This window comes from Apis cerana, linkage group LG3, assembly GCF_029169275.1.
Source record: "Apis cerana isolate GH-2021 linkage group LG3, AcerK_1.0, whole genome shotgun sequence".
Taxonomy (NCBI): Eukaryota; Metazoa; Arthropoda; class Insecta; order Hymenoptera; family Apidae; genus Apis; species Apis cerana.
In genome coordinates, this window is record NC_083854.1 from 6,001,898 (window position 1) to 6,028,165 (window position 26,268).

Genomic DNA, 26,268 nt, shown 5'->3' on the forward strand with positions numbered 1-26,268 from the left:
ATTAATACATTACGACTGAACAAATGATTTAATAAAATTTGAAACTTATCTTCTTTTCTCCAAACCACAACTCAACCCCGATCAAACACCTTCCCCTCTCCTCCTCTCTTCATTTTCCTCGACGAAATTCTCGGGGGCGAGTCGCGTCTTAATTTTTACCACTCGATTACACGAAGGGTGTTGCTCTCGCGAGCCACCCCCATCCCTGGCGCGATCGCGGGGGTTCAATTTCACGGCGTGGCGAGCCGTGCAACACGGCGAAACGACGCGTGACCCAGTTAACCCGCTCGTTTCCCGGCGCATCGACCCGAGCGAGCGTTTATTAAGGGTGGCAAAAGGGCGCGAGAGTCGCAGAGTGGATGGGAGGGGCCGGCCGTCGCGAGGGAGGGTAAACGTCCCTTAATTAAGTTGTCTAGCACGCCAGACCAATTCATCGAAGCTTCTTTATCGAGAGAGAAAGAGAGAAAGAAAGAGAGAGAAGGTTCCTGATGCGAAATCGATGTCGCGTTGCCTCTTCTCCTCGCGGAAGAGGACATCGCGTGTTTCCTCCCTCCTCCTCCTTCGCCTCGTTTCTTGTTCTTACTCCTTTTTTTTTCTTCCTCCTCTATTTTCCCGTCTTCCCTTCTCGAGGGAGATGTTCAATAAAAATTCCTCGAGAGCCTCGACCGGCAGGAAATGTCGTCGGTGAGGCACGTCGTGTGCACGTCGAGTCGAGTCCCTCTCGCGGAATCGAAGCGGAATTCCGTGGGACGTTCGAAAACGAGGATTGGATGGTGGAGGGTGGGGGACGACCAGACGACGGGACGCCTTTTTAAATTCCCCGCATAGCGGACATGGAGGGAGGAGGACGATATCTCGGGGATGACGAAGGTTGTTCCGTTCGAGGGAGGGTTGGAACGAATTGGTGGAACACGCTCGATGGAAGATTAATACTACATTTGCCGGTGCAAATATCGTTTATCAAGTGATAATTTCTGCGGCTGGTAAATGACGAGGGTTGAGAAGGTTGAGTTTGTTCGTTGGGAAATTGAGGGTTTTTAGGAAAAAACGTGATTATCATTCCGTAGGATTCTCAACGTTTTAAAAATCGTTTATGTTAAATCGATCGAAGGAAGTATCGAGTGCTATTAGTTGGGAAACTGACGATTCTCGAGGGTGGGATAAGATTCTGTTCTAAAAAAATTCGAATCTTTAATCTAGGGATCCCTAGAATTTTAGATAGGGATCTTTTATAGACAAAATAGAATATAAACGGAATCTTACGAAGTGGAAAATTTTTCGTTCGATAATCTGCAACCTGTTAGGTTGAAAATTTAGGAGATGGGAGTGGGAAAAATGAGTAACTGTAAAGCATTTCGGACGGTGTATAGGACGAGGGTGAAACCGGCGCTGTAAATAACATCGTCGAAACGAGTCGGGAGGATTTATCGTGTCAATTTTTCGCCGGAGGGAAAGGCATTTCGTTTTATTTCCGTAATAATGGCGACTGGAGATTCCTTGGACAGTAAGAGAAGACTTCCCTTTCTAAGAGAAAATATATCGCGTTTATTTTGAACAGAATTGATCGAATCAACTGTAACAATGCGAAAATAGAGAAATCTCTTTAACCTTCGATCTCCTATTACCCATTATCTTAAATTTTACTCCATTTTCAACAATTACAACGTTGGAATTTCCAATCTAATTATTCCACCGACCGTCATTTCTCGAAAATGATACGAAAAACGTATACACAATTAATATATCCTCCACATGAAATAACCACACAAGTCGAAAATATTTCAAACTTGATCAATATATATATATAATGAAATGCAATCGGATCAAATTATATTACCTAATTAATTTCGATCGATATTCTTCATCTCTTCGATATCTACACAAATTTTTGAAGCGCGAATGATGCGCGCGCGTTGAACTCGATCGATGCATACCTTGGCGTTGGACCGTGCGAGATCCTTGGGCGCCGGCGTCCAAGGAATTTCCATCGAAGGGTGCCTTTGCCGAGGTGTCGCGAATTACTTCCATCGCGGAATTTTCATCTCGGCCCCGCCGAGTCAGCTGCCAGTCCGCATAATTTCCATTCCTCCGTTTGTTTAATTACGCCTCGCCACCTCGAGAACCGAGCATTATCGAGGCAGGGCCAAGATGATCATCGAAAGGAAAGAACTTCTTCCTCTCGAGCGAGTGAGGCCCTTGTCAAAGGCGTCTTTGACAATTCCAAACCCGTTCCAAAGCAGGATATTGCGGGGAGAAGTTGGGCGAAGATCGGTAATGGAATTGGAACTCTAGGCCCTGGAGGATCGATTGCGATTTCGAGGTTTTGAATCCTAGGAGGGGATTCGCAAGTGCAACCATTGAATATTTATATGCTCGCTAATGCAGCATATCTAAATCTCCGAGGAATCTTAACTGATTATCATAATTATGATCGTTAAGTTTAAACGATGATCAGACAAATGAATCCTTCCGACTGAATTTTCTACTTGATCCAATTTTTAAATAAAAAAAGTATACAATATACTGTTCGTTTAATCAACGAGTTTCTCTATTTATCTTTTCTAACCTCGTAACAAAGATATATCCGGTTAATTAGACGAAGAAAAAAAAAGAAGGAAATTCACTTTAATTAAATCCCGAAATTTAAAATCTAACCGGAGAAATCTGAAGCTAAACTTTTATGAACGTACGGATATGACGAAATGGAATGCTCGATTTTAGAATCTTTCAAATGAAATATTTTTCTCTCCAATTAAACGGTATCTCGATATTAATATAATTTTTTCAATAAGAAAACACTTCATCTCTGCGCACGTTCTGTCTCCATTTTCAAATTTATTCGCAAATATCCACGTGTGACAAATGCACACGTATAAAAATATTAACTTCACCAAAAATATCACACAAATTCAAATCATCGATCGAGTTACACGTGAATCCATCCTGCGCGCGTCGTACACGAGAAGCGAAAAACGAAGACAAAGGGATGGTTTCGAGGGAAAAGATCACCAGAGGGAACAGATTGTTGAACGTCGCCTCGGTTTAAGCCGGTTTTCATGACAGAGGACGCGCATTAACGGGTGTTAATGTTACGCAAGGTGGAAACGGGAAGTGGAACTCGATGTATCGCCCGAGGTGGCGAGGGAGGGAGGCGAGGTTTAAAATTAAACGCAGTTAAATCGAATGTGTGTGTGTGTTGTTTGTGTGTCGTTCTAACGCTACGACTTCAATCCTTTCCTTATTCGAGAAGACGAGATATCTGGGAAAGGAATGTCATTTGCGCGATATATTGATGGACGATTCTTAACATTAGAATCCGAACTATCCGATTCGATTTTCGTCCGAATCGTTGGACGAGATATTGCGAAGTGATCTGGTGAAAAGAAGCGAACGTTGATTGACGAGATATCTTTCGTTTTGAAGAGGATGGAGAGAACAATCGAGATTCGAGAGACTGTACTTTTTCATTCGAAAAAAATTATTTCAGTTTTAAACCCGTTCTCTCTATCGATGCTTTTTCTGCTTTGTAACTCGATTATGAAAGAAATTTTGAATCCGTTTTAAAAATTGAATTATGAACTTGTTGTGAAATTAATTTATCTTTTTTCCCCTGTTTCAGATTTGAGTTTAAATAATTTTAAATCGCGATGTAAGGTTATTTAATTTTAAAAGAAGAGAAAAATCTAAAATTGATAATTAATAGTGAGACTCATGAATAAAATATTTCCTTCCAAAATTGTAAACATTTAGAAAGTGTTTGTTGATTTGTGTCCAACAAAATTCCATAGAAATATAATTTAAAATAAGAAATCATTGGAATATTCCTGGAAAATTACTTATCCGACAAATCTCTTCAAATCACAAACATTTCCAATCTCTCTTTCATCTCCATAAAACGAACAATGCCAAAAAGATCCTTTGTTCTCCAAGTTTCGGATGAATTTCGACTTGATTAAATCCACCTTTATCTTTCCTCGAGACTTAGCCACGAATTTCAAGGGATGGATTTCCGGGAAAATTGTACAGAGTGTCTAAACTTGATCATTACTCAAAACCAGCTGATAAAGTTTCAACATAACGTAATATAATTCCCTCTTGTGTTACAGATTTCTGCCAGCCTCGTCCCGTCCACCTCTACTTCCTGTAGCCAGGTGAGTGACGTTAATCACTTGGATGAAAATTATAACATATATTATATCTCGTAGAAAATTATCTTCCTCATCTAAACAATTTTAAAACGGGATATAATCATTTAAATTAATATATAGATATCTCTTTTGCAAATATGTCTCGAGATATAATTAATAAGATAAACACTCCAACACCGTTCCCCGTTGATGCAATTGTAACGTTTCCGTCTTCTGATTGTCAGGTATATTTAAGAAGAAAAATAACAAAAGGAGAATACTTGTTACAAAAGGACTATTATTGTGTCGATGAAAGTGTTTAAACTTCTGAGAAAGAAATTTCGTCCGTAGCCAAAGTGTAATTAATTATTATTAATTATTATTATTGTCGATCGAGAGTGCTTATTATCGAATATGAAAGATGAGAGAAAAAAAAAAACTTGTACTTTCGCGGAAGAGAAATTCAACAGATGATGCTCGACGATGAACGCAGATAGTCGAAGGCAATTAGACAGCTGTCAAACACGAGGTAAAATTTCTACGCGAATGGAAAGCGGTTCATGATGGAAACTGCGTAAACTCGGAATATTATTTACTCGACAAACTGCTTTCGGTAGCTTTCGTCCCTCATGCAGTTCGCGCAAACACGACTTCTTAATATTCCGTTTGTCTTCGTCCGTCAGGCAACTTTGCCCTCGGCGCAGACAAGTCGTTTTTTTTTATCATCTCCGATTCGATATTAGTTTCTGATGATGATATTAACCTTTTCCACTTCCTTATCCTCGATCAAAGATGAAAAACCTTTTTTGAAAAGAATTTGAAATATCTCAATCCACTTTCGAAAGATACAAGAGAAGTGAGTGGGAAAAAATCGAAGGAAATTTTTTTAATTAATAACCCCTTTGCCTGTCACAATTATATAATCCTAAAAATTGAATGCAAAGTCTAAACAAAATTAATATATAAAAATTGAAATACGACGATTAAACAAGAGAGTCAAAGTCTCCGATCATCTCGTACGAGAAATGGTGAAACTAATCCATCCAGTGGGAGGGAAAACAACGTCAGAGTCGAACGACAGACGGAGTTTCAGAAGGAAAATGCGCCAACATCTGTCACGTTTCATCGGAAAGGATGACACGACACGTTTCGCACGTATAAGAGGCGTAAAAGAGGAGGAAACGAGAAAGAAGGAGCGGGATGATTGCGTCTGAAATTGGTAGGGAGGGATGACGAGAGAGGGGTGGAGGGACAGTTAGAGAAATAGCGGGGGAAAGCAATTTTTAACGATGCGTCACTCCCTTATTTTCCTCCTCGAAACGCGACCCTCGCCGCAATAAACTCCGTAGCTGATGCAAAAATTGCGATATCGAGGAACGTATCGAAACGTTTTCTCCTCGAAACCGACTAACTTTATTGCAAAATTTCAATAAGATGTATAAATACAGTACTCTAATCGTACGAAGAAAGATAGAATACGTTGATAGAATGTTTATTCTAATTTTGCTCGCTTCTAAGAAGCCACTGATCGATTCAGAGAAAATGAAAAAGAAACGAAATCTAGAGTAAAAGGAAAACTCTTGAAAAACGAATCTTCTCTCGCACGTGCACAGAAAATTCAAGAAATAAAATCCCCTACGATGCACCATCCCTCGACTCAAAAATATGGAAAAGAATACGTTTCTACCGAATTCTTTACCTAAATCGCATCGCTCGTGGAAAAATTCACTTTGCCATCCTCGCTATCCGCCCCTCAACGACGACCAATCACTTTTCCCTCCTATTTTTCCTCCATCTCCCATCAACCTCCTTTCAGCTTTCTTTCCAGATCCAGCCGTTGGATCAACGCTACCTACCTCTAGCAGGTGGCTAAAATAACACGGGAAATAATGGCGGTCGAAGGAAGAACGGCCGCGTGTCGCGATAAAAGTGAACGTGACGCTCGAAGAAATCACGATGCGACATTCTCAAAGTAGCAGGGTTCGAGAACGAGGACGAGGACGAAGATGGAGAGGGCGAGATTACGACGAGGATGGATACGATGAAGAATTCGTCGAAGCCACGTGGTGGTGTGTCGTTCTTTTCTCGTTCAAAGTGTTAGAAGAGTAAGCAAGAGAGAAGGGAGAATAATCGAAAGATTATTTTATATACGTTTCGAGGTCAGGATTAATTTCCAATTAGGACGTTTCAACGTAAATTATTATTATTCCAATTTTAACCCAGCTCGAGGTTAAATATAGAGAATACGCTCGAAAATCATTAATTAGAGGTATTCCAACGAGGAAGATGGGTGAAAGGGATGCGGAAAGTTGGAATAAACCAACTACTCTCCATTTCCGGTTCAAAAGAGACAGGAATAAGGGGGCTCTAAAGGGGCGCGTTAAAAACTCGCGGGAAGAAAAGAGTAACGGGAAAAGCGGCGTGGGGAAAACGCGAAAGGAAGCGGCATCTCTAGAGGAAACGAAGGATAGAGAGAGGCGTGTAGGCCTCTGAATGAAAGAAAACCGAAAGAGGCGTGGAGGGGAAGGGTGAAAAGGAGCGTGAAGGCACGAAAGGGGGGATGGAAAGGGGCAAAAAGCGAGGAGAGTCTGCATCACCTTGCATTCCACTTGACGGCACTTCTGCGTCGTCGCCCGCTACTTCTTTCTGGCTCTCGGCTCGCGCACCCCCTCCCCACCCTCTCTTTCCCCCGTGTTGCAACGACGGATCCGAAGGGGGGAAGTTTCGAATCGAGTCCGGGTTTAAGCAGGCGCGGCGCGCATCGACGATCACGAAAAGATGATCTTGGCGCGGCGACGAGTTTTCTCGCACTGCCGCCTCCCCAACGAGTCGGCCACGCGGTTCTCACGCGCCTTTTCGAACGCGAGCTTCATGAAATGATCCGACTCTTTCGTGAATATTTAACGGAACGCGTAGATTTTGCCAAAGGGGATAAAAAGACGTGTTTGTTTCTTGAACGTATCCATGAGGTGAAGAGTTATCGGTTGAAACAGAATTTAAAAAATGGGATTTTGGGACGATGATTTTTCTTTGCGAATCGAGTATCAGTTTTATCTTTGAGAATCGAATTAAGAAAGTAATTTAAAAATCCATCAATTAAATTAAATAACAAAATGGTATCATAGAACCAAAAATTTTTATTTATTTTCATTCAATCAATTTTTATATCATATACATATATATAGACATGTTCAATCAATCAAAAAAAAAAAAAACACTTTATATATTAAAAAAGATATCAAAAAAAAAAAAAATATGTATCAAAAAGTAATCATTGAATTCGATAAATTACAAATTTCAATTATTAAATCCGAAATATCCCCTTTTTATTTATATCTCGAAAAAAAAATCTACCAAATCAATCTACCAAACTATTCATTATTACCATCAATTTACCATCATTATCATAAACTCGATTCTCTCGAACTCTCCACTCCAAGAATCAACTCAACATCGCACACGAGTCCAACGAATCAAAATCGATTCAAATTATTCATTATCCATTCACGCGTAAGATGAATCGATGGATCCAATCCAACCACTTTGCTTCCTTATCCTTCTAACTTCCCTTGAAAAAAGCAAAAACCCCTCATTCCCTCCCCTCGAGTGATCTAGAAATCGAGCAACGACGCAGTAGCGCAACCCGAGCATTCGCGCGACCTGCTTGCTCCTCTTTGTTCCCTTTGTAAATGGTGGGTGGAGGAGGGGACACGTCATCGAGCAGTCGGTCACGATCCCCGGGGGTGCGGTGAACCGGCGTTGCAACTGGCACGAAAACAAACCCGTTCGCCCCCCTCCTCCATTTTATGGTGGATCCGCGCGAGCATCGATCCGTCCGTTCTCGATGCACAACGAAATTAAGACGTTTATTCCTCCGCTATCACGCGGCGTTATCAGCCAGTTTTGTATATCGTCGTCGGGGGCCCGTTGCTTGGGAAATCTGCAATGCGGAGGCATTGCCGGGTCTGGTTAAAAATTACGAGCGTCGAAGCGAAACGACGAAACTTTCTACGTTACATTTCCAAAATGTAAATCCGAGAACCGTGAATGGAACCGCTCGTGGAGCTGCTCCATGGTCGAGTTTAAAAGTTACGGGGATCGGTGGATATTTGATAGTTTTCGTCGCGGAAACAGAGAACGGAAAAGATTTGGGAGGAGGGGGATTTAGATGGATGCAAGTTTATTCTTAGATTCGTTTATGAAATTATATATAGTATAACGTGGCCTGATATTTTTGCCATCGAATGTATATAATATTTCCAAGTATTTGAGGCGATTTTAAGAAACGTTAGATCGAAAGAAATGAGGTAAATCTAAGATTATCTTTTAAAATATAATCACAGGAGATTATGTAATTAAAATTGGGGAGATATTGTTGTAACAGATATAAAGTTAGAAGATGAAAGCTAGGGTAAGATTTAAGATTGGAGAGGGGAATATAGAAACTTTGGAAAATATTTCAAAACGTATGTGGGAACTATTAAAAAAAAAACAGCCGATTTAACAAGATTGAGATGAGAGATTCATAAAGGTCAGGGTGAAAGATCACTAAGCTTGGGAACATTGGATAGAAAAGTTGGTGTGGTGAAAAGTCAAGGTGATAAAACTCGTGAGAAGATCGAGGGCGCGAGTTCGAGATTAAGAAACTTTGATCTTGGTAAACTTTAACTTGACAGGTCGCAAAATTTACGGGTTTAAAATTTATAAACGTGCTGCTTTTGAAATTTTTGAAGATAAAAAAAAAATCTCTAACTTCTTTTAATACCGAAAACTATCTTTTCTTTGAAATCTTTGCCCTCGAAGCAAAGTCTTCGATTTTAAAAATCGAAGAGGCATTATCTCATCTTAAAAATTAAATTGTGAGGTAATTTCAACCTCTGAAAAATATTTGCACTCGACTTTACACCCATGCTTTGAGAAAGAATAAAGAGATGTAACCGTTTATGGTCAAATAATTTTTTAGTTTTCCTATCGTCAACAGCTCTGTTATGTTTCTATTGATTCTATCAAATTCAAATTCTCGACTACAACTACAAATTTATTATACGTTTTGGATAAATGATGCCATATTATATCGAATAATGTTCGATAATAAATAAATATATTTTCAACTTTATCAGTTCGTAAATTAATCGAAATTTCATAATCGAGATTTAACTGTATTCCTGCTCCCCATTGTTCTTTTTTACGAATAATCGTGCGCACACGCCTGGAGAAATTTCACGCCGCGTCCTCATTGTTCTGCCACGATTTGTACATCTCGAGACAAACAGTTTGCATAATAATTCGATGCACGAGTTGGGTGCAATCGAAGGGAACGAACGATGTCTTTAGAAGCGTCTTGAAGGGTTGGCGCCAACACTGGAGGAAACTTTACGAGCGAACTTATTCGAGAATTTTTCATTTCAAGAAAGGAGTCTTGGAATTTACATGGAAATTACGTGTAAAACCGTTTCTCCATATTTGTGAAATTTTGTATAGAAAAATTATTCTAGAAATTGCATCATATCTATGGTTCGTTATATTTTGTTGTTCGAAGCGGGGTAAAAATGCTTTTTTTTTTTTTTTTTTAATAATCATGGCATTTTATGTTGTTTCAAAGAGCTTTTTTTTTAATAACATTGAACAATTTTCACCGTGTGTGCAAAAGAGCGTAATCGAATAAAGCTTTATTTGAATTTCAATAAAACAGAGGATGGAGTTTATTCGCTTTGTTACTTTGCATTTCTGTGTTTCGTGCCTTTGGGAATATGTGTCTGCTTTAAATTTAATCTACTATTAATACGATATATAAAATATTAGATTACGTGTTATAAGCTAGGTAAGCATTTTGACATTCTATAGCTCTCACATTCATATATACTCTCACTAAATAGTGGAAAATTAGATTGCTCGTAACTTGGAGAATAAAATCATCCAATATTTCTCCTGGCTAACCTCACACCCAAGCCCGCCTAACATTTTATCAAACCAACCATGCAGAATAAGAAAGAAAATACACATTTCATACATTTCAAATAAAAATTTATCTAATCTAAATAATTCCTTTTAAATCTTTCCTATAAGAACAAGATCCAAGTTATCCAAAAAATTTCATATCCTTAATTTCACCCAAACGTGAACATCAATTCATCGCGCGCACGAATAATCGAAAATAGACTTATAATTACACAAAGAAGAAGAAGAAGAAAATTCAAGAAACAAAGTGGATTACTCGGCAAAAGCTTCGAGATTAATCGAACAAAGAAGGAATTTGTCAGAGATATCGAGTTACCATCACAAATGAAGCGACTTCTTTTGAAAGTACAAAACTATGCTACTCTTTTTTTTTTTTTTTTACCTCGACTTCGGTCACGCATTAGCGTAATAAGATTCGCCGACGAGCTGCCGCCGCCGTCGCATTCTTCCGGATGAAATTCCTTCCGTCCTTTGGAATCGTGGACAAGTGGAAGCCTCGTAACGATCCATCCCCTCGCTCGGTCGGTAACTCTTCGAGTTTTAAAAGTCGATAACAAGTTGGTTGCAACCGGGAGAACGGCTCGGATCGTTCCTTTCTTCCCTCCCTCCGCCCGCCAAAGTTTCAAAGTTAATCGTCCTTTTCTGAATGCAGCAAGAGAACTCAGTTTTGCTCGAGCTTGGAGCAAGATAATCTCAAACGGATAACAGGAACGGATGATTAAGGGTGTAATTGGTAAACGTAAGAATGTTGCAAATATAAAGAAGTTGTTAGAAAATTCTAAGAGGAAATTTTAGAAAATTTTCTAACAGGATGTATTTCATTTTATTCAGAACGGAGAAGAGGAATTCTAAATGCGAGGAATTTTTTTAAGAAGATGTATTCTAAATTCGAGAATATTTGAGAATATTCCGTTTGCTCTTGGCATTGTAATGTAAAAATAACACGAAACACATAGAATAAGAGATGGACCCTTAACGAAATCAATTTGAAAAAGCAAAGGAACAAAAAAAAAGATAATATTCCAAGATGTTATAAAACTGAAAGAAAGAAAAAAAAAGAATCCCTTTAACGTAAAAAGAAGATATAAGCAATAAAATATTCGAGACATGAAATAGCCAAGGAATATTCCGAATGTAAGGTATCCGAAGAATATTCTGTAAGTGTAGGATATTGTAAAACTGGAGCATCGAAAGCGGTACCATCGAATATTCCAAGCGTACAGAATCATCCGAGACACAAAATATTCCAGAGATGTATTCTCCATACGCACACAGTGAACCTTAATCCGCATAATATCAATTCCATCGTCATAAATTGCATCAAACATCGAGCAACTATGATCGTAAATCCATCCATAATAATTTTAAGCGGATCGTTCATCTCTCATTCACGGTGCACACCGTCCGCGAGATATACTCCATTCTTCTGAATGACAATTCTCCAGAACACGATTGAGCAACATCATTACAGAGAAAAATACTCGGAGGACATCCAGTGGGTTCGTGGGTCGAATACAGAATGGCGGGATCCGTTCCACGTTTCGCGTTTACGTGCCGATTTTGGATTAAAATCGAATACGGGCGCGGGACTCGTTATTAATTTTGGAACCGGCCAATTCCAAAATTGTTTCCGCGATTCCGCGGGGCTTTAGGCCGATTATAGGCGACGGATTCGAATTAATTAGCGCGATACGCTACGAAACTTTGTCCGATACACCGGATCCCCTTTTCAAAGTCGAGTATAATTCGGTTTAAATCCTTGGAAATTGGTATTAGAATTGAGGAGCTTATTTATTCCTGAGAAAATGTTTAATTATTTCGATCTTTGAATTTTTGCCATTCCTCTCAATTATTTGAATAATTACTTTTGCGGAAATTTTCATTAAAGTTTCTTCCATGCGTAATTAAAAACAAAATAAAATAATATATAGAGATAAGAATTCCAGTTTGAAGGATCGATGCTGGACATGAAATAAAATGATAATCAGTCATTAATAAACTTGAAACACTTAATCACATAATACTTGATTCAAGCGATGAAATTTTTATATCAATAGATCCATTTTCTTTACTTCTGCCGTTCAGAATCGATCCTGCAAAATTTCATTCTTTCAACGTGTTTACCCCTCTGCCCCGTAGATCCACGCTAATCATCCATCCTCCGCGCGATAACGCATAATTTTGTCTCGCTGACAATTACGCGCTATCATATTAACGAGCGTGTGTCGGCGGTAATCGCGAGGGTAGGAGAGGGTGAGCTTGTTTACGCGAAACGAGGCAAACTGCCATCGTAATTTCTCCGCTCGCGCGGATGTCGGTGTTAAAACGTGCGAGGATTAAACCGTAGGCCATCATTATTCCAAATCCTCCCCTTTCTTTTATCGTCGAACGAATGATAGAAACTGAAACGAAGCCAATCGCGATTCACGGCAAATATTTTCACCGTGGATCACGATGAAGGATGGACGAATAACCAAAAGGATGGAGAAAACCTCGACCTCGATGGACGAGCCCGCCTCTCCCCCCTGTTTCCTGTGCTTCCTCTTCCGTCTTCGTCCAGACGGAAGGTTTGTTGCGACAGGAAGAAGAAACGGGCGGTTTCGAGATAATGGAAAGGTGGCTCGAGGTAAACGAAAGGTTTACTTATTCTTGGAAGGGAAGGAAGGAAGGAGGATGCTTTTCGCTGGGATTCTCGTTGTAGACCTTGTAATATCGCGCCAAGACCAGTTTGAAGAAATGATGGTGTGTGTGTGTGTAATCTGGAAATAGAGAGAGAGAGAGAGATGGAATATTTGCATTCTGCGAGTTATTTAAAAATAAGAATGATTCAGGAAAGAAGATTGTTTATTCTCTTTTTATTTTTTACTTTTGTATTATGAATTATTAAAATTTGAGAACATGTACTCGTCCATTGGAGATGTATTTGTGAAATACATTTGGATTTCATGGGATATTCAAGAATATGTTGATTGAAATTGAAACTTGAGAATGGGATTATAATTAAAATTGTACAGTTTTGCTTTTGAAAAAGGTATTACACGACTTATTGAGAATTACGGAATTACTCATTTATTCTTTATGATTCCTGAATGAAATGGAGTTTTGTACTTGTAAGTTCTGAGCCTTTTTTAAAATCAAATTTTCTCTCTTTTCTCTCCCGATTAACCGAGAAAGAAGACGAAAAATGAGAAATATATTCATAATATTTTCATCCGTTAATAAAATCCCCAATGAGATCACCACCGATCATCAATTTTCGAAATAAAGTCGGATTGTAAAAACTCGGAGAGCCGAGATTATTTGTCCCCCAGTTCGAAACCGCGGATTGGACCTACTCGTTTCCGCACAATGGGTTTATCGGCGATTATTAAGAGAAAACCGAGGGAGAAAGGAAATTCTCCGCGGTCTGGAAATTGTCCGAGCGCAATTATCCGGGGATACCCAGTTAAAACGTCGTCCTTCTCCTGTCGTTTCAACATCCACTGCTGATTATTTGTCCATCGTTTTATCTCGATCCGCGCATTAAACGATCTCGAGTCCATACCAGAATTGGAAGCGACTACTCCTCGACATCCAAATCGGGCAAACTTTGAAAATATCGACATCCGTCCGGTAAACGTAGATCTCCTTCGAGTATAGAGATAATATTTTTAAGTAATCTTTATTATGCAATAATTAATTCGTTTATTAAATTTTTTTATTATAATCACGACCGTTTCGTTCCGTGTTCGATAACCGACTGTGTACGAATGCATACAATAATAACTTTTATTTTATTTCTTTATTATTATTTCTTTTGTCGCTATTCCCATTCGATACTCGTCGTAGTATTCTAGTAATATTTAGTTATGTTATTAAATTTCATTTTATCAATTTTTAACATATTCTTGTCATTAGATACGTTTCTCACTTTCCGTATCAGAAAATTTATCGGGTAAATTATTTATCGATAACAATATTTTTAATAATCTTTTTACTATTATTCGTTTATTAGATGCTAAATAATTATTTGCTTTTTTGTGCAATTTCTTAACAAAAGAATTATACGTTGAAATATCGTATAAAACTAAGTTATAATTTACATTTAACGCTTTATCGTCTTTTCTTCGTTATTAAGAACGTTCCTTCCCTTGCAACGAGCTGTGGAAATCGTATTTATCTCTATCTTCGGAGATGCAGCCGTTTTGATAATGCACTATTTTAAAGATTCTATCGATTCATAGGATCGATCGTGGCATTGAGTTTTCCGTAATCCAACATCTCTGGAAGAATCCGAGCACAAATATTTATAATTCGAGGATTACTTGATCGATACAATTTGATCAATCTCCCGACATAAAAAATAATATAGAATAAAATCGTTTCCAGTGAACTGATCCAATTCATCAATCCATCGATTTCTTTTCCGACTTAAATAACAAAATTTCATTTTGCTTCCCGATAATTCACTCGTCCCTTGGAAACTAGCCAAATTTACTTGTGCTCGAAAAAAAAACCAATAAAGAAAAATATTCCATTCTTTCTCTTTATCAAATATCCTTTGCTCGCCGTCTATTCTCACGACCATTCCACACACCTCGAGTAACCAGTAATCTGGAATAAGATCAAGTATCCTTTTCGAGAATTTATTTAGAGAAGGGTGTATCCGAAGGGATACGAGTTTCGGGGATCTTTGCAAAGTCGTGACACACGAGAAATGACGCGTGTCGACGGGGAAGAGGGTAATGAGGGGGAAGGGCAATAAGGACGGGGGGATGCGAGGGAGGTGAAGTGTTTGAGGAAGAAGATCAAGTGTTGCGCAAGATAGATCAAGATAGGCACGAGGCGGCAAGGTAGCAAAGCTTCCATTTTTCATCGGGGGAAATCGTTTGTACAGCGGGTGCTGTTCATATTTGTTCGCTTGCTACTCCTACGCAATTTTACTTTACGCTTTGTGTTTCCTTCTATTCGCGAACGTTTGAGGAGGTCCCGAGCGAGTGGAACGGGGCCAGTTCTCTTCCGTTCACGAGGTAAACAACGAGGTAAAATTGAATTAAAAAGAAGTCTGAATCTGGTTTTAACATTGTTTGCTGCTGCTCCCTCCACCCTACGAGTACGAAATTACTTTTTATTATTTCTCGATTAGAGGAATACGATGGAGGGGGATCGATTGCCATTCTAAACAACAATAAACAAGTTGAACCGTGTTTTGGAGAGATAAAAAGATACGGATTTATCGAGCATCGTACAATTTTTAATGCAATCTATCGAATGCAATTCTCCAGCAACATATATTTCTTATAAATTCCTCCTCTAATCAATCATACCTAATAAATACCGTCCATTAGGTGTTGAGTGACACACGTACAACCCCTGTCTCCAATATTCGCGTTAATATACGCGAATCTATTAGAACGATACCCGGGCTAAGAAGCTTTGTACACAAATAATCGTGGAGGGTTTCCACTTCCATCGAAAGGGGTGGTGAGCACAGCGGTTTCTACACATACACGCGGATAGGATATGCATATACACACATAAAGCACGGGGTGCGCGTGCAGTTGCTTCCTTTGATCCTGGACCTCGAAGGCAGCCAAGCCTTTCTGGGCCACGCACGCGTGTCCTCCACAATTGCGCGACTGCAAAGCCGCAGAAAGCAATTTCGGTTGTTAAGTTCTTCAATTAAGCGAAACGCAACGGGCGCGGGATTGGAATCGGTTTTCTGCCAAGGAAATTCGACGCAGGTACGGAAAGATCGCGTTACCCTGCGCGCGATGTTTCCATCCCTGTCAAAGGGATGGAAATGGGGGAGGAGATTGCGGGATATCGATATTGCCATGTCGATGGATGGTGATTGGTATGTATTGACAGCGATTGTGGCGTATTGATTGCTCGATGATTCGGCCGAGCTTGGCAGAGGATAATCGCTCTCCTTCTTCAACGTGTTTCAATAAGCGATCGTATATTTTTGATTTTAATATCCACGTTTCGAAGAAGCAAGCACGATTTGTCGATACTTAACTTACTTCGAAATATTGAGTGAATGTTGATTTTCAGAATTTAGAATCTCTCGATTTTAAGTATCGCTCGAGGATGGATAAATTTGTAAGAAAAATCGTTCTTTATAAATATCCTCGCGTCGTGAATAACAAAGTTGGAAATTGTCAAGGAGATTGACGATTCGCGGAGAAAAAAAATTTTGTTCTACGATGCATCGAAATCTTTTACCGATTATTATCCAAGTCGATAAAGCTTTTTATTTCAAGTGGCGAAGCAACACGGCAAACCCGCATCACGATCACGGCTCCGATTTAGATCGTATCCTCGTGTAGAATAGACGTAGACAGGGGAGGCTTTGACTAAAGGCAGAAGGTGATTGAATTAGCGAACAGTGGCAAACCGTGTGTTCAGCAGTAACGCAGGCCTGCCATTAACTTAATCAAACATCCAACTACAAGGTAGGTTATAACGTGGACGATGAGATATTCTTCCTCCGGTTCCACGCTGAAGCTACTCTGAATTTCGTGTTTGTTATTATCCTGTCTCGATCAAATTTTCGTTTAATTAACGATACAACGATAAATGAAATTTTTGATCAACGTTTGATCAATTGTTTAAAAGATATTACATCGCCTCCGGATTATAAATAGAACAATTTCTTTCTCGCCCTTCTCCCACGTGTTTTACACCAAGAATAGTTATTAAATTTACACACGATCAAGTGTACATTTCTCGACAAGAATCGAAAATTAACCGTTTAAAAGATATAATTCCTAAACATCAGAAAACTATCAGAATTTCTTTTCACGTACGTACACAAAATCGAGTGTAATTTCCCAAGAAATTTAAGAATCGAAAATTGAACTAAAAAATAGCGTTAAACCATTCTTCGACCCCCATCACCAATTAAGACGACCATATCCATCCACGTTGATCCCCAACTCGAACGTGGAGAGTCAACTTCCAACACGCCCCATTCCCCGATTATCGTCGATTTAACGCGTCGTTCGTTGCATCAATTCAAGTCTCGTATCGCGGGTAGACGCGGTTATACACCCGGAAATTACCAGTCAGCCTAAGACGCGAATCCCCCTCCCCCCAATAAGCGCGACTTAACTGAGAACGCGATCGAATTAGCCGTGGCTGAAGCAACGGCTCGCTAATAACGTTACACACGACGACCGGTAATGCAATCAAAGACAGAGATGTAGCCGCGATATTGCCAACCAATTATGAGAGAGTCTCCGCCTCGCGGCTGAGAATTGCTGCCGCTTCTACTATCCTGTGTGCGTCGTACGGAATCGATACCATCGATCCCATTTGGAATGGGATACAGGCTTATCGCGATATCTCGGTCAAAGGAGGTTCGATGAAATTCTAGCACGGTCGCCATTAAGGATTTATTGACAAAGGAAATTCAATATCGATGAAATTTCTTTAATATGTTTATCGAGTTTGGTATTCGAAAGAGGGAATGGCTTATTTCGGATTTTTTTTCTTTTTTGAATTGATATTATCAAGTTCGATGAAGAATAGGAAGGAAATAAGAATATATCTTAAATGTAATTCGATATTTAATCGTTTGGAATCGCTAATGGAATCATCTAAGGTGTTAAATCGAAAAGAAAAAAAAAAGAAGGTATTTATAAATTCGATCAAAGTCTATCGTCGCACTTTAAATGATATCTATCTATCTATCTATCATTCGCTCGAAGCTTACGTCAATCGTGAGTCACCGTGGCCATCTCCATCTGCGCAACTGCCAATTTACAGCCAATTCCAGCGATCAATGTTGCAACGATTAAACGCAAAAACGATTGCACAAGCGAACACGCTACGCTTGTCCCTCGCCTCTTCTTTTTGATCATCGTTTCCACCGAACGATTTTCGCAAAACTGGCTCCATATTTTCGCAAAAGGGAAGGAAATTCTGTGCAAGAGTTCTGTGAAAGAAAGCTACTAAAGTTTCTACGTATATGTATATATATATATATATATAGAATGGTACGAAGGAGTTAGACGATGATTGTACTACGTGCAAATGTATCCAGGAAGGAAAATAAAATTCGTTTCGTTCTTCGAATGAATCGAGAAAACGGAAGCAAAAATGAACGAAGAATAAAATTTCTTCGTTTACGTTACACAGCCATCCGGTGTAAAACGAAGTGATTGAACGTTTCATTCCGAGGAGAAAAAGCGTGTGTGTAAATTCGAAAATTGAATTTGAGAATTGTCACGCGATATATTAATAACTGTTCGTATTCGGGTTAAGAATAAATCAGATACGTTTATATTTTTGAACTTTGAAAATAAATCTTTCCTTTCTTTTTCCATTCGCTTTGCAGAATCCCTGTTGAGACACATGCATTGTATACGTGCGCGCATCGAATGCAGGCCAAGGCGCCTCGAATCGAACTAGCAAACGAGTTCCTTGAAATTTTCATGCTCGGTGCCTCAGGACCGAATTACCCTTGCATCTCGAGGCGGCCACGAGATGTTGGTGCACGCCTTGGAAATAATTTCCTTCGAGGATTGCTGCACCTACGAATTGTTCTTTCCTTTTGCTCGCGATGGAATCGCTCGCTTGCCCAGAGACAGTTGTTTGTTGGAAATTCTTGGAAAAGAATTTCATTCCAAATTCGCGACGAAACAAACACAATCGATTGGAACGAGCGAATACGAAGGAGAATTATAAATCCATCCCTCGGAAACAGGGTTATATATTTTTTTAAAAATATGCAAAAATAATCGAGCCGCGATGGAAAATTGATTGCTCGTTCAATCGTTCGATAATTCGCAAAGTTCAAAGTCAAATCGCGAAGAACTAATCCGATCGATTAATTCCCACTCGAGATGAACGAAACTAAATTTATCCAATAGACGAATGAGTAAAAATTGAATTCTAAGATTCTTAAGAAGAAGAATATAGGATTAACAAAAACTAGAATTTGGCGAAAAACGAAATTGCATCCTAAGATTGCGATCACCACCGGTTAATGGAAGATTATTATATTTCGGTGGAGCGTGGCGAACAGGGTGGCCTTCCTCCATCTTGCTCCCTCCCCCTTCCGATCCCTGTCTGGCCCGGCAACGCTATTGCTGAAGCATTTTCCGGCCAACTGTTGGGAAACAGGACAGGGGCCATTATATCGCTGCCTCGCTTCTATCTGTCGCTCCCCTGTCAGCTTTCCTTCCTTCCTTCCTTCCTTTTTCGCCGACCCCTCGGGGGTCGCGCGAGGATTCACGGTGTCACGAGCAGAGAGCAACGTGACACCCCGCCTCGGTCACTTTTAAGCAACACGTGAGATTTACTCGACTAACGACTCTTAATTAAACCTGATTATGAATTAAATTCACGAGAGGAATTAATCCATCGATTTTATTAATTACACGCTTTCAAGAGGGATGGAATCGAATGGGATGAAAGCGAAAAATAAATTTGCGATTCGAACGTGTGTGAGGAAGAAAAAAATTTTAAAACGAATTTTTGAGCACAGTATAGCTTTTTTATTTAAAGGAAGAGAGAGAAAGAGAGAGAGAGGAAAGGAAAGGATTTAAAATTAAACTGTAACTCATGAAGGGTGTCGTACGAGTTCGCTCGTCGGTTACGGGACGACGAGAAATTTCCTCTAAATATAGAAAAACATCGAGTTAAAGCGAGCAATTATTATTGTAAAAAAGAAGCGACACTTGCACGGGTGGTTGCTGTAATTTCTGGTACGTTTGTCGTCACCCCACCGTTACACTTCTCGGCTTCATTTGCTTCGATCGCCTAGAATAAACCTTGGATTCCCTTGATCGATTTTTTTTTTTATTTAAAGAGGAGGATAACGAAAAAGAAGGATTTAAATCCGAATTGAGAACATTGGATAGTTGCTGGGAATTTTTAAGAATTTGTCTTGAATTATTAGAAGGAAAGAATCTTGATTTCAAATTAAATTTTCCTCGCTACTTTATTCTACCAAATATTCATATTCAACTATCCAGGGAAAGAATCTGGATATAAATTGAGAACTTTGGAAGATTGCTATGAATTTCAAATTGCCAAGGTTTTCTTAAGAAGAATTCAAATTCCAAGATAGATAATTTAATTCATTGAAAATTCAAATTCGAACGAAATTTGTTTCCCTTCATTTTAAGAATAATTCAGATTTCTCGATCGAGAAATGTGATTCGTCTCGTTTATTCGAAAATTCGAAAGAGAAAATTCGGTTCTCGTTCATCAGGTAGCAAACGAATTCAGATTCCTTCGAGTTTATAATATCAAGACAAAAACTCGAAGCGATTTCGTGAGGAAATACTGGAACAAGAATAAGATCTTTGCTATAAAGTTTTTGTCGGAATGCAAGACATCGTTCCGCGAGATTTTGTTCGTGAGAAAGGTATCACTATTGTGACGCGAATAGAATGTTTCCTTGATAAAAATTATAGCATTTTCCCTCTCGAGCTTCCTGCTTCACGAGCTTCTTTAATAAACATTATCAACATTGTCCTCCACTTTTCCGTGCTTATCATCCTTCCCTCGATCTTGCTCTATTAACTTTCATTAATATTTCCAAGTTTAAGCAACTCTTGCTTTGTGGATCAATATTTTAATAATAAAAGTTTACCTCTAGAATAATATTTCACGAGAAGCGAAAAATTAATTTAGAACAATAAGTAAAATTTTTGAAGTAGATCGAAAACTGGGTTGAAGTATTATTAGGGAATTTTATAAAATTATGTTTAAAATGTTTATTGGAAGAGATTTTTTGTAACATCAATTAAAGCTAAGAAAATAAGAATCATAAATATCTTTTCAGTTTAAATTTTTCACATAAAAAAGTTCTCCTTCTCTTGAATCCGTTCCAAACTTTCCCTCCAACACTCTTCTTCTCCAAACTTCTTAAAAGTTCTGCAGTCTAAACATTCCTTAGAAATTCTGTTTCCTAACGTGCATCGCACCAAAGCGAATACAACATTCTGACGCTAGCATTTATAAAATATGGAACAAACGTAAGAAACAAGCGAATCAAATAAAATATATTTCGTCCCTCGAGCTATTTTATTCGAAACGATTGGATCGTCAAAACTTTCGTTCATCGTGTGAGAAAGAAACTAAAGTTCAATCATTCCTGTTCGATTTGACGGACAATTTTCCATCTTTCATCACCTCTTCTTTCCATTCCTCGCAAAATCTTCAATCTATTTTCGCACCGAACAACTTGAACCAACAACCAATAGAATATATCCTTCCTTATCATTAATATAAATCTGATAATTGCTCTCAACTGGATGGACTTGAAACTCTATTCCCTTTGTCTCGTTATATTAACTCGCAATTAAAATCGCTTACGCTATAATAAACATCGTTTTGATCGTACGATTTGTTTCAGAATTATTGAAACTTCCAAAGAAAAAAAAAAAAAAAAAAGAAAGAAAGTCACACTCGTTGATCTCCCTCTAACTCTGCGACGAGCGAGAAAAGGAGGGAGAGGAGTTGGTTCGAGAGATCCGTCGTTAAAGATCCGCGCGAGCACATGGAATTTACACGGGTCGGTGTCGCCAATTATCAAGGGTTCACGGGGTTCGCCCGGAATCCCTAACGACCGCGGCCGTTAATATCGCGAGTTCGTGCAAACTCGTGAACAACCACAGGGCTGCATTGTCGCATCGACTAATTGGACGCGGAAGAGCGAGCCACGGATGCGTCCGCAAATAGGTGAAAGGTGTCCAGTAATGACGAACAGTGGAAAAACGTACGAGGAGGCAGACCGATTTTCCCCTCGTCACGTATGAATCAATTTTTCTCCATCATCCCTCCACGCTTCTTATCGAACGGTGAAAATTTTATTTGGTCGTTTTTCCAGGATCGTATTATACGATATTTTGAAACTGCTTTGTCGGGGATGGGGATGAAATTTGTTTCGAGCGAGAATTCGAGGATTACTTGGAAACTTAGCGAATCATCCGGAGAGATTAATAAAATATTATGTCTTGGAGCATTGGAAAATTATGCTGTGCGTTATTTATTACCAAAATTATTAGAGTTAAGATTTACGAAACGAGTGAACGGATAACATCGAATTCCGATAACCGCATGAAACCGTGCTCCTTTCCTCGGCGCAAGAATACAATCCTCACCCCTCGATACCGCAAAAAGAGAGAAGCTTCGTTATTCCCAATTTTCTCCCCCTTTACGCCCGACGAATTGAAGCCAATTAAAGATCCATATCAAATCTGTCGAGGAGGAATTTTAAAGGGAGAATTTCTACCGAGATATTGAACACCGATATCGGCGATTTGGCGAAGGAGGGCCGCCCCCAGAAATTTCATCGGGCAGAGATTTATGGGTAACGAGAATTGAAGGAAGCGGGCGCGTGTCGGTGACGCGGCCGCGTGATTTTTCAAGCGAAACCGTAAAATGAGACGGGGGCCGATGCTTTACGACAGGTTGAACCGCGATCTGCGCGTGACGTGTTCGCGATTTAACGCCGCCTCCCCCATCCCCTTAATGAGAATTGATAGCGTTTACGCGCGATTTAGGGGAATGCGTTTAACGTATAAACAGATGATTCGTTTAACTCGAATTGAGCGTTCGTTTAACCAATTATCGCTCTTTATGATGATCCATTTATTTGTCCTATCTTTTGTTTCTATTATCATTATTATTCTTGTTGTTATTGTTTTAATTGGAGGGACGAGTAAATGGAGACTCGAAGCTCGTTACGTTTTTATAAAGTCTCGAAATTAAATGAAACGTCTCGTCCAAGTTTGCAAATGGATGAAATTTCGGGCAAATGAACAATTCTTTCTTTCTTTCTTCTTTTTTGTTCTAATTAATAGAGAAGAATTTTTCTCGAAGGACGAGGGGACATTTTAACACGAAACTCTGAGATCGAAACGAGATTATAACGCCATATGTGAATCCGATCCGAAATAATCGAATCGCGATCGATCGACGAGCTGTTAAACGGACGCTTCGAAACGTCCCTTTGTCCAGCGGACATTTCCAACGAATCGAAAATAATTAGAAAAGCTCGTCCCAAGGGGCGGCGAGAGTGGCCCCAAGGGAATAAGAAATTCAACGGGTGTTCGATTTTCTCCTTCCTTCGGGTGGAGGAACCTGGCGGAGAGCGAAAGGTGAAAAGATGTGGGGCACGGGGAGAGAAAATGAAAGGCGGCTCGAACGAGAACTTTCGAGTCTTTCGAGTCGATCGAGGGATCCTCCCCCGGTCTTGGCAATTGCTATCCAACAAAGTAAACGCGTATTTTTCCTTTCCCTTCCCGTGCTCGATTCCACCACGAGACGCTCGCCAAATAACTCGAGACCAACTTTGAGAAACGTTGACTGTCACTCGGTTGCACACGGAAAAAGGGAAGGGAGGGAGGGAAAAAATGTGAAATTGTCGAGATAGAAGTTGCAGGTTTGTCGAGGAAAATAGGCAGCGTTACGGAGCTTGAGAAGAATTTTTTTTTTCTTTTCTTTTTTGAGAATGAACGCTTGTGAAGCTGGAAGGGAAACTTTTTAATTCAAACATGCACGAGTTGGCCTTCGTTCGGTTGTTGTGTGAATATCTTGGAATATTTTATATAATGGAACGTTGATTACGTTGCTTAATGGATACGATTTATCATTCAAAAGATCATTTTCATATTACTTGGATCAAGATAGTGAATTAAAATTATTTAAATCTCGAAATAAATCGACCAGAAGAAGCAAAAAAACATGTTATCGAACGAAAATATCGAAAATATTTTAATTCGCCATATGTTAAATATGGTAATGGTAAATATATTAAATCGATAAAAATATCAAATCTATAGGAAAATTCTGTGATAAAAATTTTAAGACGAGTTTCATCTCACTGTTCGCAAATACAAGATTAAATCTAAACTCTTCCTAAAAATTTATATATATTTTCGATCAGTCAACTCTACTCGAACGGCATGATTCAACAAATTAATTCCCCTGACAATCGACAGACCACGCGAGCTAAGAATATCGGGGCAAGGATTTATTTCTCCGCCATCCTGTTTCTTCTCCCTTCGTTAATTTTCCACCGTTTCGATGTCACTCCCGATCGATAATGGACGAGGTGGCGTACACGTTCGGCAAATATTGTTCGTAAGTCTCATCCTTACGGGCAAGAGTTTCTCTCCCCGAGGAAAATAAATCCGATCCTGTTTTCCTCCACTCGATACGATAAATGCGAAATCCTTTATATACGTTCTTGAAAATATGAAATGATTCTTTGAAAATATGTAATAATATTATACTTTTCGAGAAACAATCGGTCGAAATGAAATCCTGTCGATGCGAGAAACGAAAAAATATATATATATATTTCTCGTTGAAACGAAACCGAAGTTTAACGAAGAAACTTTTCCAACTAGTTCTTGAAAAAATTTTAATAAGTACGTTTTATTTTGTACGTTAATAATCGAGAAAGGGAGCAGGGAGAGGGGCACGAGGGGTGAAAATTACCAACGATTAAAGGAAGAGGGATATTATATTGAGTCTTTGCGAGTTTTCTTTAAATATAAACGAAATAAATTCCGCTCCGCTCGATCCCTCCCTCCCTCTTCAACTAAAAGACGAGCACAGTTTCTCGAAAGTTTTTTTCGAGAAGATAAAATTTAAAACACGAATCTTCCGCCGATTTGTGATACAAAGAAAAAAAAAATCTCTTATCATTTCGGTGATCTGAAAAGGGGAGGGGAGGATCTCGAGAAAGACGAGTCGGGCTAGGAGGGTAAATTTAATAAAACCGTTCACCGATGAGGGATGAAAAATTCAGCTTATTAACCCGCCGTTTTTCCACGAGTTACGCGCCAACAGCGAGAGAATTTTTAGCTTCAGAGGAAAACTTCAAATTAAATCCCTTTTAATCCTGTTTTCCCGATTGCGACAATCTTCTCCCTCCCCGAGGAGAGGAGAGAAAAAGAGAAGAACACGAGGGGGAAGAGAGAAAAGAAAAAGGGAAAAAAGGGGGTGGTCTATTTACGAGCATCGTTTCATCTTCCAACGGAGCCTGACTTTAATACGTTTCAATAAACCTATCCGCTACAAGAATCCGCCGTTTACTCGATTTACCTGGGAAACTGGCACGAGTGCCCTCTTTCTGCTCTTTCCCTCTCTCTCGCCCTCGCCACGCCGTGATTGACGCGAAAATTTCTGTGAAAATAACCCAAGGGGGACGGGGAGGGAGGAATGATTAATGAAGTTAACGATTTCCTCGATTTGCGTCCCGCCTCCGTGGTTTATACTCGAGGTTTCAATAACTTCGTTATTCGTATGAACGTGGTGGTTGGGAACAATTATCGTTCGTTTATGTAAAATTGTTTCGTGCGGATGGATTAATCGATTGGAAGAGGAGAGGGATTGGCAATCTCGCGAGAGAGACTCGCTATCGGATGGATATCGACTGTTTTCGAAATAATTACGATTAAAAAAATATTAATTCTACGTCGTTAGGCGTTACGTAGTGAATATATTTCACGGAATGAGAATTCCTTCGGTATCATTTCGCATTCATTTTTCAATGTCACTGTTATTGTGGAGAAAATGTGATTATTATAAATAACTTGGGATGTTTGAGCATTTATGGAGATTTTTAACGCAGGGAAAATGAATGGGATGGAAGAAAAGAGGTAGAAAATATTCTGATGCTTGTTATACGAGTGAGATGATCTGTGTTTAAATTCTAATTGATGAAAAATTTTATATATCGATTTTAAAATCGTTCCATTTATATAATCCATTAGAATGGGACACTTTCAACTATCAATTGACCAATTACAACACGAGACTTCAATCAGGTCAATAAGAGATATTGTAGGAAAGCATTGTGTCATTGTAAATAGATGGAAACAAAGGGAAATAACGAGAAAGAGTCTTTTTACTTTCGTTCTGCCAATAAACTCATTGCCAAAACTATCTAGGAAGATTTATGCCTCGAAATAAAGTCAAGGAAAATAAATTTCTAGAAAAATAAAGTTTCTATAAATTTGAAACAATTGTCTAGCTTCATATTATCAACTGAGACTATAAAATAAGAAGCTTTTCTTACTATTCCTGGAATAAAACAATTCAAAACTCCAACTTCTAGAACAATTCGAAAATCGTCCTCCAGCTTCTAGAATCCATCTAATCTCCATAATTTCGAGCAGATCGATGAAAAGATGATACCGTTCGAAAAGAGAGAGATCACTTGCAATCAAAA

General features: G+C 39.1%; 2 protein-coding genes across 10 annotated transcripts in view; one reads left to right on the forward strand and one right to left on the reverse strand.

Annotated features, from left to right (window-relative positions):
* The window catches only part of LOC107997270 (uncharacterized), a 137,972-nt gene that overhangs the window by 77,190 nt on the left and 34,514 nt on the right, over positions 1–26,268 (reverse strand). The window lies entirely within an intron of this gene.
* The window catches only part of LOC107997269 (RNA binding protein fox-1 homolog 2), a 299,964-nt gene that overhangs the window by 50,984 nt on the left and 222,712 nt on the right, over positions 1–26,268 (forward strand). For all 4 annotated transcript variants that reach the window (XM_062072506.1, XM_062072508.1, XM_062072507.1 and 1 more), the window contains exon 2: positions 4,107–4,151. The gene's annotated coding sequence lies outside the window, so the exon portion shown is untranslated. The remainder of the gene's footprint in view (positions 1–4,106; positions 4,152–26,268) is intronic.